General features: G+C 35.1%; 1 long non-coding RNA gene across 1 annotated transcript; it reads right to left on the bottom strand.

Annotated features, from left to right (window-relative positions):
- Positions 1 to 5,851: 5,851 nt before the first annotated feature.
- LOC142179830 (uncharacterized) lies at positions 5,852 to 9,446 on the bottom strand. The gene is made up of 2 exons (XR_012708307.1): positions 8,965 to 9,446; positions 5,852 to 6,063 (listed from the first exon to the last, which is right to left on the bottom strand). It is a non-coding gene; the product is annotated as an uncharacterized LOC142179830 (long non-coding RNA).
- Between the last annotated feature and the right edge of the window lie 5,134 nt (positions 9,447 to 14,580).

The raw sequence follows: 14,580 nt of genomic DNA, 5'->3' as shown, positions 1-14,580 counted from the left end.
CCTTGCACAGACAAACCTTCGCGAACGCGTTCCTCGCATCGCGAACGCGATGAGTAAATTCTACTGGGCCAATTTTCCTCTTACGCGAACGCGAAGCCCAATCGCGAACGCGGTTCACAAGTTTCCAGCCCTTCGCGAACGCGGAGCCTTCCTCACGAACGCGAAGGCTAAAATTTCACTAACCTCCACTGAATCTTTGCGAATGCGAGGGTCCACTCGCGAACGCAAAGAGTAAATATCTGCAACAACTGAACCTGCAATTCTACAATTAACAACTAAAAATGATCCGTCGAGCATCCAAAACACACCCGAGGCACCTGGGACCTCAACCAAAGACATCGAAATATCCTAAAACCTTATTCAAACTTGTATCAATCTTCAAAATACCTCAAACAACATCAAATCAACTAAAACACATCGGATTCAAGCCTAAGTTTTCCAAAAAGTTTCGAATTACGCTTTTGATCAAAAATATAACCAAACCACCTCCAAATGACCTAAAATTTTCTACACACATCCCAAATGACATAACGGAACTACTGCAACTCTCGGAATTTTATTTCGACCCTCAGATCAAAATCTCACTATCGAACCGGAAACTTCAAAAATTCAACTTCCGACATTCAAGCCTAAATTAGCTACGGACTTCCAAAAAACACTCCGACCACGCTTCTAACCCCGAAATCACCCAACGGAGCTAACGAAACCATCGAATTTCCATTCTGAGGTTGTCTTCATATTGTTCGGACTACGGTCAACTTTCCAGCACTTAAGCTCTCATTTAGGGACTAAGTGTCCCAAAACTCTCCGAAACTCAAAATCGAACATCCTGGCAAATCGAAATAGCATAAATAAACTTGGGGAAAGTAGTTAATCGGGGATCGGAGCGTTAATTCTTAAGACAACCGGCCAGATCGTCACAAATTTAAATGAGGTGTGTTGATAAAACTACTTCTTTGTTTATTGGGTAAAAGGGAAAAACACATGTTTTACAGTCATTGACATTACATCCTAAGTCTAAAGTATGAGTTTAATCTGAATTGACAATTCAAAACTACCCATGCTCGTACACCCAAACTCTCATTTCTATTTAAACTGTACGTCTACTATGTTGACACAAATATATTTAAAATACATGTCACTGCAACAAAGAAAAAAATGCTCTGGAACCACAAAAAAGGCCACTAAAAGTTGCCATAATTTGTTAAAAGCAAAATTATTTTCATACTCCTGAGTTAGCAAAAGATAAAATCTACAGAACTATTTTAAAAAACCTCAACTACATCCTTGAGATATGAGGAGAAGAAAAATTTAACCTCAAAATAACACACATGAGAGGGGAAAAGGCAATTTTCACAACGTACAAGGCGAAGAAACTCGGAATGTAGGCTATATCTCGTATGGTCACCAGCTATTTAAGCTAAGCTTATCTTTATGCTATTATCACCCTATGCAGAAGTTCAGTCATTGTACATGAATACAATCCAAGAGCTAAATATGATAGAATAGAAGAAATCTCTCAATTAAATGAACTTGTAAAAGAAATTTGATGGAACCACATTTTCCATCAACTCTTAAGCGAAAAGGAGGCAAATTCTTCCTCTTTTGGCTTGGAAATAGGTCTCGAAGAAGCAAAATCAAAACAAATGATTCAGTGACTTTAAGATATAGAAATTTATAATAGAATCATGAAGAAAGACCATCGCCTGCAATGGATCCCTTCAAATGAATCACAAGGAGGAATATTTTTCACAGAGAAAGTATATTTCTAAGTGCAATGCATAAGAAATCAAAAGAAATTCAAGCTTGTAATATTCCAATTCCAAAGGATAAAGAAAAAGGTCGATGGGAGTCTATTATATCATCAGTAATTTTTACAGTATTTTCAGTATCAAGATGTTCCTCATATTTTCTCAGGTGAGTAATTAAGTCTATAAGAACAAAAAAGGGATAGTGCGCAAACCGGCCATTAATACTACACTGGATTATTTGTGTAATCTTACTGTTCTGCAATTTCAAAGGAATCAGGTAGAACAACCTACCAAACAAAGAAAAAAAATAATATCAATAACATGTAACTAACAATCATACCCTACATATTTAGTGTGTGGAAGATGGTAACAGTCATATGGTTACTCAAGTCCATAAATTGGCCCCAGAGTGCTCAAAGAAAGATAATACTTTCTTCTAAAAGAGTCCATGCTCAGACGCTCCTAGAGATTTCACTATTGTACCCCAAATAGGAGGAGGACAACATAATACTCCAAATAATATGACATAGACATATCATCAAACACATGAGTGCAAAGTCCACTTCAAAATTACAATCACTTTTGATACCTTAAGAAAAAATTCATCAAAGCGACAATGAGTGTGTAAATCGGGTACAATTATTAGTGTAAATCAGGTACAATTACTAATATGTACCGAAATTTAGCTAAAACTATATTCAAAACAACTACTGATAGCAATAAAGCAAGACCATGAAAACGCAAGCAATGCTCACCGGAGTTGTCCAGAATCTTGGAGGTGTGACCTACAAGCTTAGACCAATTTTTGACAAACAACATGCAACAAATCCTCTTCATTTTAGAGAGAAAGGTAATAGAGAAGATATGAAGATGTAGGTGAGATAGAGGAAGGAAAAGAAAGAGAAACCATAAAGTTAGAATGAAGACATGTCTCTACAGCAATAAGATTCTTTAGAGAATCAACATTAAAATTGCTAGTACAGAATACACACAGAATAAAGCTCTCCATTATGCAGTCAACAAGTCAGCGAAAGATAAAAATCCTAATGAAAGCTTTCAGAAAGGGCATACAAACAACACTCACATTACAAGCCAAATATTAAAAATGCATACCAAGTAAAAGTGATGCATAAAAACTAAATCAGAAAACTTCTTTTCTCAAGTTATTAGCCAAATTTTGACGTACTGTAAACGTGTTATGCCTAGAAAAGTAAGAAATAAGAGGCCGAATGAAATAAATATTAACAGCAACCACTATAAAGGTTAAAAACCTTCATGAGTTCTTTTCCTTTTCATTTGTGTAGAATTCTATAAATTCTCCAAATCATCATTCTTTTCTTGCAAAATGTCAAATGTATCACGAGAAAAAACTTTTCTTACAACATGTCAGCCTTTATTTGAAGGATCATCGACATAAAATACTTGTAATGCTTGGTTTGCTAATACAAATGGTTCATTAGTTTTCAATAATCGCTGAGCATTAACACTCACAAAGCCATATTCATCCATTTTAACTCCCTTTTCTTGGTCATACACATCAAACCACATACATTTAAACAAGATCACTCTTTTTCCTCTAATAAATTGCAATTCAATAATCTCAGTGAGTTCTCCATAATAATCAATATTTTTATTCTCTTCATCTGTCTCACCAACTACAACCACATCGCAATTTTGAGTTCTCAAACCCCTGTCATAGTCTTCCACATGAAACCTATATCCCTTAATAATGTAACCTTTGAGACGTTTCACATATGGCAGGAGACCACGTGACAAAGTGAGCAAATCTTTCATTTTCTTACTGTTATCACATTTGTACAATTCTACAACCTATAAAAATCAATTATATAATTTAATTAGCAAATACTATATAAAAAATTATGTTTTAAAAAATAGCAATAGTATATAACTAGTACTAACCTTTTTTTAACCAACTAATGAACTCCCTATCTGAATGTTTTTGAGAGGTATCACCTGGAATTTCCGAAAACTCTCTACAAAAATTAAAGAATAAAATGTCATTTTAATTGAAATCATGGATAAAGTATATGTGAATTATTATGTCGAATCAATACTTACTCGAGAAATTATTGAATTTCATCAAAGTTCTTCAAAATATAAATATGTACTTGCTCTAATTCATCTGGATTAAGTTTGTCCAATTTTCCATCTCATAATTCTTTTCCAGGTTGTGAAAAAATTGTTATACCTCCATCAGATTCAATAACACCACCATCATAATTCCGCTCAAGGAGATTAAACTTTGTTTCCATTGTATGCAAGTACCTTGAGCATAGAGTCAAACATTCAGTTGCCAAATATCCCTCCGCGATAGAACCTTCTGGGAAAGCCCTATTGCCAACTAAAGATTTCAAAAAGTATAGTCATCGCTCCACTGGATACATCCATCAATATTGAATAGATCCAACAATCATAGCATCATTGGCTAAATGAATCGGTAAGTGAACCATTACATCAAAAAATGAAGGAGGGAATGCCTTTTCTAATTTGCACAGAGTTATAGGAATTTGAGTTACTATATGTTCTAACTCATCCATTCTTAAACATTTTGCTCCAAGCAAGTTGAAATATAAAGACAACTCAATAAGAGGTTCACATACAGATTTGCAAAGCATACCACGTATAGCAAATGGAAGTAAATATTGTAGAAAAACATGGCAATCATGACTTTTTAGGCCTGAAATTTTGCGATCTTTAGTGTTGACGCCCTGAGATGTATTTGATGAATATCCATCTGGGACCTTTAAGTTCTTTAGGAATCTGAGAAATTTATTTTTCTCTTCACGGAGATAATGTGTAACATGTTGTTGGTAGCTCATATTTATCCCCATTTTTAATTGGATGCAATTCTTTCCTTATGTTCATTGCTTGCAAATCCAATCGAGCTTTTGTGGTATCTTTGGTTTTTCCTTTGACATTTAAGATTGTCCCCAAAATATTGTCACATACATTTTTCTCAATATGCATCACATCTAAATTATGCTGCAACAATAGAGTTTTCCAATAGGGAAGATTAAAGAAAATACTCTTCTTATTCGAATTATCCCCCCTACTCTCATGTGATATTTTAATCTTTTTCTTTGGATCCTTTGTTAGTGGTAAATCATCTAAATCAGCCACTTGATCAAGTATATCTTCACCAAATAAAATTTCGGGTGGTAGTCTTCGCTTCTTAGTGTAGCAAATAACTCTTTATCATTCCTCCATTTGTGATTAAGAGGAAGAAAGCGCCTATCACCCATATAACACTACTTTTTACCATTTTCTAACCTAATTGAGAATGTTTCTTTATTGCAACATGGGCAAGCCAATTTTCCTTTTGTACTCCATCCAGATAAGTTTGCATAAGTCGGAAAGTCATTAATTGGCCCATAATAAAGATGCATGCAACATAAAGTTCTGTTTAGTTGACGCATCAAAGGTCTCCACTCCAGTTTCCTATAATTCCTTTAATTCATCCATCAAAGGCTGAAGAAAAACATCAATTGCGTCTCCTGGACTTTTAGGACTAGGAATAAGCATTGACAAAATAAAATTCTCTTGCTTCATACATAGCCAAGGTGGTAAATTATAAGGAATAAGTACAACATGCCAAATGCTATACGGAGTTCTAGAACTTCCAAATGGTTAAAAACCATCACTAAAAATCCAAGTCGAACATTACGAGGTTCATCGGCGAAAGATTGGTGAAGTTCATCAAACTTTTTCCATGCCATTGAGTCAGTTGAGTGCCTCATTATTCTATCATCAACTCTTTTGTCATGATTCCATGTCATTAAAGATGGTATCTTTGAGGACATAAACAACCTTTGGAGTCTTGGCTTTAAGGGAATATAATGTAAAATCTTGTGCGCTATCTTTTTCCCACTCTTAAATTTAGTTTCTCCACTATGTTTATCCTCTTTCCATCTAGACGCTCCACAAACTTTGCAAGATTCAAGAAACTTGTCATCTTTCTAATATAACATACAATTATTCTTACAAGCATCAATCTTCCTATAAGAAAGTCCAAGATCCCGAATTATCTTCTTTGCCTCGTAATATGAATCTGACAAGTTTGGTTCGTCGGGTAATAGATCTTCCTTCAACATCTTCAATAACATTGTAAATGACTCATGACTCCAACGCCCAATACTTTTGATATGAAGTAATTTAACCATAGTAGAAAGTTTAGAAACTTTTGAATTTTCGTACAATAGTTGCTCAAAATCCTTTAAAAGCCTATAGAATTGTTTTACTTCAAGATTTGGTTCCACCTCAAGAAAATCATCACCATCAGTATTCGTATTGTCTGCATCAAAATCAGGGTATAAATCTCTTAGGATCCCATGTATTTCATCCTTACTGTCAGCTTCTTCAATGTCATCATCTTCTGGAGTTGATTGTGGCTCACCTAACTTTTCCCCGTGGTGATACCAAAAAGTATAATTTTGAATTATTCCATGTTCTATTAAATGTGACTTAACAATCTCACGTGTTCCCAAAGATGTGTTACAACATTTGATACATGGACATCATATTACACGCGCTTCACTTAATCTTGTAAAAGCAAAATCCAAAAAGCTCTCCACCCCAAGCTTGTAAAAATTACCAAGTTGGTCATGGACAAGTTCCATCCATTTTCTTATCAGATGCCATAATCTGGTGCATGTGTAATATATATGTATATATGTTAAAAGAACTTATGGATCATCAATAACTCCTATATTACGGGAAAATTTATCAAATAATTATATTATATTTAAAACAAAAAACCTCTTAGTAAAACATTTTTTATTTTTTTACCCTTTACAAATTTATTTTACACTAGACATGATTATAATATATTTAATTTTTTAGTATTGAGACAACCCACAAACACAATATTTTAAAATATTATAAAAATTTATATAGTATTTTGTATTAGTTAAAGAACAAGAACAAGTTGCATTTGCTCGCCAGAATGAAAAAAAAAAAAGAATCTCGTGAGTTAGCTGACATGTTGTGTCTTCTAGAATGAACTTATGAATACATTTGAACATATAACTCTTCAAGAATGTTTTTCGAAAAAGCTCTTAAATCTTCAAAGGCTGCGTGTTCTAACTAAAACTAAAAAGGAAGCATGATAATTTGTAATGTCTAAGCAATAAATGATTAAACTGAGATAAATTTCAAGTTGAATATATTAACTGAGATAACTTATTACCTTTTGTGAGGTAAAGTTTCTTTCTTTATTGAGTTAGTTAAATAGGATCGACATTTGTAATTTTCAGGAGTTTACATTTTCTCCTTAACTTTTATTTCTTAGTCAAACACAATTTTTCATATAATATTTGTGTACTTTTTCAAATAATTTGTTTTCTTTTAGATAGGATTCACGCGCAACGCACGTATCCTAAAACTAGTTATACTAAAAGTACGAAGCTCCTAACGTCAAACTTGATTTACCAAAATGCCCATAAAAAATTGAATACCCATTTTATCCTCAATCAAAAACATTATATATTTTATAACGAAATGCTACCATAATAAATTTATAAGCTACTAAACTTCTTTTCATGTGTAACGTATATGAGTATTGAAAATGAAAATAGTAACAGAACTGCGTGGGTAACATTGATTCAAGCAATCTTGAAGGATATATAGTTACTATTTATTTATTGTGATTAGTGATGGTAAGTCATATAAAAAGTAATTTTAAACTCTATATAATAAGGAAATAAAATATATTGACGGGCTCAGAGTCTCTTCTCCTCCTCCATTCTTAGAATTACTACGTTCAATGACGACAATCTCATTTTACAAGTTATCTGAATATTGGATTGGTCTATATGGAGTGAAGAAAAGCTAGTAATTAGTGAAAGAGACACTACTTGGGAGCAATATGCGCTATGATTTTGGCGTTGATTCATGGCTCATGAAAATGGATCAAACAACAATTCAGAGCATGCTGAGACTAATGATGAGCCACTTTCAGTAGGTAAAACTAATGATGTTTAGAGGTCAACTGATGAAAAGTAAGTTCTGATCTAGTGAAATTTAGAATAGAAAAGAATAAAGTTAATGGCTGATATGCTTCGTGAGGAATCTGGATTGTTATTTGCATAACTAAAGGAGCCATCTAGCTTTAAGTTTTATCCAATTACATGTTCTTCTAGATTCTGGCCAGCTTCCATGTGCTATGTTTGTTATCTTTTATCAAACTCTATTGCTTTTACTAGTAAGAAGACTTATTTTTCCACTAAAACTTCCAGGGATACTGATAAAAAGAAGAAAAAGAAAAAGAACAAGAAAAATCAACATAATGGAAAAGCAGTTACAGAGGTTGAACAAAATAAAAAGAATGAATTACACGAGGTGGAGGAAAATGAAGTAACTAAGTCTTCTCAATTGAGGACCTATGGAAATGGATTGGTCATAAAGGAGTTGGCAATGGGCAAGCCGGAAGGAAAAAGATCTTTCCTAGGAAGTAAGGTATAGTTTTCTTTTTTTGACTCCATGTGATAAATTGTTCTCTCACTCTACCATGAAAAGTAATAAAATCTTGGTAGTCACAATTAAGTCAACCAGGATTTAAGTTTTTCAATCTTTGAGTTCTCTTTGATGAACATGTACGGAGCACACTTATTATTAATAATGATTTTCTGCCACTGAATAGGTTGGTGTACGCTATATAGGCAAACTGAAGAAGAATGAAAAAATATTCGATTCCAACAGTGGGAAAAGAACACCTTTTGAAACAAATATGATTTTACTCTTTTTTTTTCATGCAGGCAATGCAGAGCCACATGTAATCAAATAATTTAATTGAATTTGCTACGCCGAAAAATTATAATGTGCAAATAGGAGACAAATTTTTTGTACATATATAAAAGTTTGAATTATGTGTAAATTATGAATCCCCTTATAAGAATTACTAGCTGCAACTCGTATAGGACCTCTCTCACAAACTATAACAGATTAAGAATCCAAAAAGTTTACCTATCGTCCATTATAATAAGAAGCATAAAATGGCAGAGAAAGCAGAAGATGAGGAAAACAACAACTTTTATGGAAAGCAGTTGGTTCTGTGCATTGAAATATTGCATGAAATATACTGGAAACAGAACAATTATCATATAAATCTGGAAGGCGTCGACTTGAAAAGTAGAGAGATAACAAAAAGCCCAATTTCACAATAATTACGACTATAGATTTAGTGACTTGAGTTTACCTTGACGAGAAAGCACAACAAGAAGACCAAATCGTATAAGCTGCGTTGACAGAACCCACAAATCAAGTATACGCACAACAAATAACAGAACCCAGCTCTTAGCATTGACACCCAGCTATAAGCGTTGACACCCAGATATTAGCGTTGACACAGATTCACCACAAAGCACACAAATTATAAGTTGCGTACAGCAAAAGGACAAAATCATTTTGTGATTTTTCGTTAAGTTTTGCTCTGTATATATATAGTGTTAAATCGATCGCTAGAACTTGCCGATGAAGTAGCAGGCAGTTGCAGTGAGGGCCTATTTGTTCGTGATTCTATGCATCCTCTTTGCTGAATCTGGTGTACGCGTTTTGGGATAACATTGGATTGAGAGATTTTAGGGTTTTTTTATTAATTTGGGGGATATGGGTGGAGTTGTTGAGGAAAAAAAGGAGGGAATAATTACCGCATAAATTTTCATTTTATTCAGATTTATAACGAGGGGATTGACATAATTTGAAAGACCGGAAATTATTCCCTCGTAAAAAATATAGTAAAAATGACTTTAATGATCGGAATAAATATTGGCCGCTATAAGCATACATATAACGACTGTATTAATTTCCTTTCGTAAAAAAGTGGTCGTTAAAGACCTCTTTTCCTATAGTGTCAGTTATATTAAATTTCACCCTCGTGAGTAAGGGATTTTTCTATCCTTGGTACGGAAGGATTACCACAAGGCAAGTAAGAGTCATCGATGATGTGAAATGATGACAAAGATGAAAAAGTGAAACATATATAGGCAGGTCGCCATAGCTCCAACTCTTAGTACTCCCCTAAAGGGGGGAATATGGATTAATAAAAGGAAGAATGTGATAAAAATGAGAAAGGGATGAGATTGCACTTATCCAAATGCTACAGATACGCTACGATTCCAGAACATTATGCAAACGCGACGTCAAGGAGAAGAAGTAAGGGTTCCTGCCCAAGATGTTATTGATAATTAAGGAGCCAGTGCGAGACGTAAGTTAAGACCAAGGAAATAACCCAAGAAAGATTTTGTGGAATATTGACATGAGGATGGGCTAACGAGTAGTTAGTAGTTGATTCCGAACGAGTCTAGCTATGGCTAGTCAAGAGGATACAGAACAAGACAGCAGGTCGTGCAAGATAAAGATAGTAAAACCCAATATAGTGAATTTCAACCTCGGAGAATATCATTATAATAATTGAGAAATATTTAAATAGGAGTTGGGGTAGTTAAAGGTATCGTATGAGTGTTACGGAAGTAAAAGACAATTCCACTGGGAAGACAGTCAAAACTTCAGTTCAGAAGCAGCCGTATGAGCAGATGAGTATGGAGGTAAGTAACTAAGGATAATTACAAGTGAGCACGAACATCAAAAATTCTATCGAGAATACGGTATAATAAGCTCGCATCTTTACACGAGTCAGAGGGTCTTCCCTAAGTACTACGACGAAAGACTAGCTGAGAAAATAAGGAGGAAAGCTTCAACCTCAGTACAATGACCTAAAGAGAAAATGGTCATATGACAACAGTCTCAAAACAACATTGTATGCACTCCCTAAGAAAGTGGAACCTACAATGGCTAATGAACAGGGAGTAAAATCAGAAGTGATATTCCGGATCATATGAGTTGTATGGAATTTTAATATATATGGGCACTAAGATAAGCTAAGTATGGATGCAACAAGGGGGTAGAAAGATCAGGAAAAGTAATAGCTTACGTTTAAAGAAAGCTAAGATAGAAAAAAGAAATTATTTGATCAATGATCCAGAGTTGGTTGCGTTAAGAACTCACTTAAGGGTTTGGAGTTTTATATATGCAGCATATATAGCCGTAGAAGGTTCTGGTATACGTTAAAAAAGAATTGAGCCCAGATCATAAACGAAGGATGAAATTGTTAAAGGATTGTATCATGCATATTCCTCAGTGCCCATGAAAGGCTATACAGAATAAATAATAACATGAGCCACAGATCGGAAGATAGCTTAAGCCGACGTAAAGGTTGATCAGAAGAAGGAGGAAACTAAAGAGTTACATCACCCAAGTAAATCAGGAGCTTGATTATTGGACCCAGAAAAATAAAAATATCGTGATCGAGAACATTGCAGGATCTCCCTTAAAATCAGAGGTACGAAAGAGATAGAAGATGTGATGTGAGGCTTTAAGGAAAGTAAGATAAAGGTAAACAATGTACGAGATACTCAAAAGAAGAAGGTTGTGGATATTCCACACTTGGGATAGAAGGCTAGAAGCGCGAGGATTTAATATCCAGGAAATATAGTGGCATCGTCAGTGGCATATCTTCTAGTCAGTGATTTTTGGGTATTGAGAGGTCTAGTTAAGAAAGTAAAGAAGAGTTAGAGATGATGTGATGTCTTGCTAGATGTTCTAAAATAACACAAGGAAATTCAAGCAAGTTGAAGGAAGGTTACGAGTAATATAAATAGATATGTATAGGTCGCAAGCTAAAGTATAGTAAAGCGACAAAGTTTTATGACAAGATGTAAGAACGAGAAAAGGCGAGTGAGAAGGTAACGAGAATGGATTAGTTTTAGGATTAGGTCCATGAAACAAGGGAGCTAATGGATTCTCTATGTTATACAAAGCTCACTATAGTCTTAATGAACTCAAAGGAGTTTAAGATTAATAGCATTTAGAAGGAATGAAATGCTAACCTGGCAATAAAATGAGGATATAATTGTGACAGATAAAGGATGACGTTTGAGCCTTCGTTTGAATAATTATTTGAAAAAGAAAAAAAAGAGAAGGAGAAAAGATTTCGCTGCTGGCACGAAATTAGGATACCCCCATAAGGTGAATCACATTGAGACTCTATGAAATACGATTATGGGAACCACTTCGAATATTCCTTGAGGTAACGTAAGCCCTAGGGGAAAAGTATTACGTAAGAAGTTTCAAGTTATCAGTTGTATATTGTAGATCAATATTGAGGTGAATCAACAATGGATGGACAAAAGTCACAAAGTATGAGATGAGATTAGGCCGTCATTCTAAAGATGAGCAGTAATGAGGAAGCATTAAAGGACTTAAATTTATACATATGAAATAAGCAACGAGAGTAAGCTGGGATTTGGTAGCAGACCTCAGCAACGATAAATTAAAGTAAGAGTTATGGCAGTAAATTCATACGGATGGCTAAATGGACCTATGCGATAAAATATAGCAATATTCGTGAATTCAACAAAGTACCAAGTGAAGAACTTCAGTATACTCATATATTCCCAGAGAAACATCTTGTCAAACTTTGTATATGTTTACAAAGTAAGACCTAGAGATTGGCTAAAAGATGGAGGGAAAAGGAGAGAAGAGTCCCATAGGCGCACTTCCAAAGTTAGAGTCATAAATGTTGCATGACAGAAGGTAGCAATAGTTACGAGAATGGAAAGATTCGACAACAAGTTGTGGTATGAGTATACATAGAACAGTTGCCTAGATGGTAAGGCGAGTACTAAAGTATTTGCAAGAGCCATAAGTTATGAAAATGATAAGTGCATCAGTCAATATTCGATGATGAATGTTCCAAAGAGGGGAATAATGTTATACCCTATATTTTCGTACATGAAGGTACGCCATCAGTAATTTGACGGAAGCTCAAAAAATGAGATATTACATTCCGCATTTTCTGTACGTTAAAGTTTCATCGTAAGTTAATCGACGTAAGTTCAGGAATGTGATTATTTTGAGATTATAAGCATTATGCTATTTCAAACAAGTAAAAAGTAAATTCGTGAAGGTGAGAGGGGATGCAAGTCAAAGCAAATGAATTTTCGTCCAAGTTTGGCATTTGGAGTAAAATACGGGTCGAGCGATAATATACGATAATTATGAATTAGTACCATGCAAGGTACCATATGACCACAGTAGTACGATGTATAAAATATATCAAAAATAAATAGAATTTTAAGTAATTTGGGGAAAATTATAAATTATGCAGGTAATTAATTAATTACCAAGTAACAGGATATTACCCAGTTAACTAATAAGTGGATAAAAATTTATATAATATACCCATCAAAAATGTGGCAAAATGTGATGATCCAGCCAGCCGTCTCATGAGTTACCGCCCCATTTCCCCCATTTCAGCTTCTTTATGCTTCGTTATCCATGTTTTTGTGGTATCGAGTTGGTCGGATTGAGTCCGAAATGAGTTTGGTGAAGTTTAAGACACTTAGTATCTTTTAAGAAGGCTTAAGTTGGAAAAGTCAATCGGATGTTGACTTATGTGTTAGAATGCTCGGAAGTGAGTTCCGATGGTTCAGTTAGCTTCAGAAGGTGATTTGTGACTTAGAAGCGCGATCAGAATGGGTATTGGAGTTGTAGAGAAGATTTAGGCTTAAATTGGCGAAGTTGATATTTTGGCGGTTCCATTTGATAGGCGAGATTTTGATATAGGGGTCAGAATGGAGTTCCGAGAGTGGCAGTAGCTTCGTTGTCTTATTTGGGATGTGTGTGCAAAATTTTAGGTCATTCGGACGAGATTTGATAGACTTTTTGATCTAAAGCATAATTTAAGAGTTCTTGGAGTTCTTAGGATTGAATCCTATTTTAAATTGGTGATTGATGTTGTTGTGAGCGTTCCAAAGTTTGGAACAAGTTTGAACGATGTCATGGGATGTGTTGGTACAATTGGTTTGAAGTTCTGGGTAGGTTCCGGGATATTTTAGGCCGAAAATCATAACTGTAGCAGGTCCAAAAGGGTTGCAGGCCTCGGAAGCCACCCGCGCGGTCCGCACAAAATGAAGTGCGGCCGTGGTAGGTGCTGTGCGAACCGCACAAAATGCAGTGAGGTCGCGGTGGGGAACATTTCACCGGTCCTACTTCAGAAGCTCATATTGTTTGATCTACAAGGAATTTTTAGATGATTCAAAAACGAAAATTGTAGCCCTTTGTGTCTAGTTTCCCCAAAGCTAAAGATATCGCAATTTGGACATCTTTAGCGAAAGTTATGGCCAAAATACTAAAGCCTGTCACTGTAGAGGAAAGCCTGTGTGGCCGCGGTCATTTTTGTGCGGCCCGCGGTCGATTTTGTGCTGTCCGCGGAGGTGGAAATCTGTGGGGTACTCTATAAATACGAGATTTTGGGTTTTATTTGATATTTTGACCAAGAGAGCTCGGATTTTGGCGATCTTTCGAAGGTTTTTCAAGAAATTCATTGGGGTAAGTGATTCTAACTCAGATTTGTCTAGAGTACATGAATCTATCATTAAATCCATCATTTTATTTCGTGATTTGGGATGGAATTTGGGAAGAAAAATTGTGGAATCTTCCAAAAATGTAAAATGTTGATTTGAAGGACATAATGGTACTAGAATTGGATAATTTTTGTATGGTTAGACTCGTGAGGGTATAAGGATTCTAATTTTGTGAATTTTGTCAAATTCCGAGATGTGGGCCCGGGGGTCGGGTTTGACCAATTTCTGGAATTTTGTGGTAAATCGATTTTTTTTGCTTGGGCTTTGTTCCCTTAGCATATTGTGACGTATTTGTTATGATTTTGGATAGATCCGATATGCGTGGAGGCCGATTCGAGGGGCAAAGGCGTCGCGAGTTAGAGATTTAGCCGGTTCAAGGTGAGTAATGA

The sequence above is a fragment of the Nicotiana tabacum genome, chromosome 1 (genome assembly GCF_000715075.1).
Source record: "Nicotiana tabacum cultivar K326 chromosome 1, ASM71507v2, whole genome shotgun sequence".
NCBI lineage: Eukaryota > Viridiplantae > Streptophyta > Magnoliopsida > Solanales > Solanaceae > Nicotiana > Nicotiana tabacum.
Note: the sequence above shows the minus strand (reverse complement) of the source record. Positions and strands in the feature narration are given on the sequence as shown.